The sequence below is a fragment of the Physeter macrocephalus genome, chromosome 15 (assembly GCF_002837175.3).
Source record: "Physeter macrocephalus isolate SW-GA chromosome 15, ASM283717v5, whole genome shotgun sequence".
Classification (NCBI taxonomy): Eukaryota; Metazoa; Chordata; class Mammalia; order Artiodactyla; family Physeteridae; genus Physeter; species Physeter macrocephalus.
Genome location: NC_041228.1, coordinates 36,476,291 through 36,477,041, shown reverse-complemented (window position 1 = coordinate 36,477,041; position 751 = coordinate 36,476,291).

Genomic DNA, 751 nt, shown 5'->3' with positions numbered 1-751 from the left:
ACACACTGCAGAAATACAAAGCATCCTAAGAGACTACTACAAGCAACTCTGTGCCAATAAAATGGACAACCTGGAAGAAATTGACACATTCTTAGAAAGATATAACCTTCCAAGACTGAACCAGGAAGCAAAAGAAAATATGAACAGACCATTTACAAGTAATGAAGTTGAAACTGTGTTTAAAAATCTTCCAACATGGTCTTCCCTGGTGGCGCAGTGGTTGAGAGTCCGCCTGCCGATGAGGGGAGATGGGTTCGTGCCCTGGTCCAGGAAGAACCCACATGCCACGGAGCAGCTAGGCCCATGAGCCATGGCTGCTGAGCCTGCATGTCCAGAGCCTATGCTCCACAACGGGAGAGGCCACAACAGTGAGAGGCCCGCGTACCGCCAAAAAAAAAAAAAAAAAAAAAAAAAATGTTTCCAACAACAGAAGTCCAGGACCAGATGGCTTCACAGGTGAATTCTATCAAACATTTACAGAAGAGCCAACACTCATCCTTCTCAAACTCTTCCAAAAAATTGCAGACGGAGGAACCTCCCAAACTCATTCTATGGGGCCACCATCACCCTGATACCAAAACCAGAAAAAGATACTACAGGAAAAGAAATTTACAGACCAATATCACTGATGAATATAGATGCAAAAATCCACAACAAAATACTAGCAAATAGAATCCAACAACACATTAAAAGGATCATACACCATGATCAAGTGGGGTTTATCCCAGGGATGCAAGGATTCTTCAATATA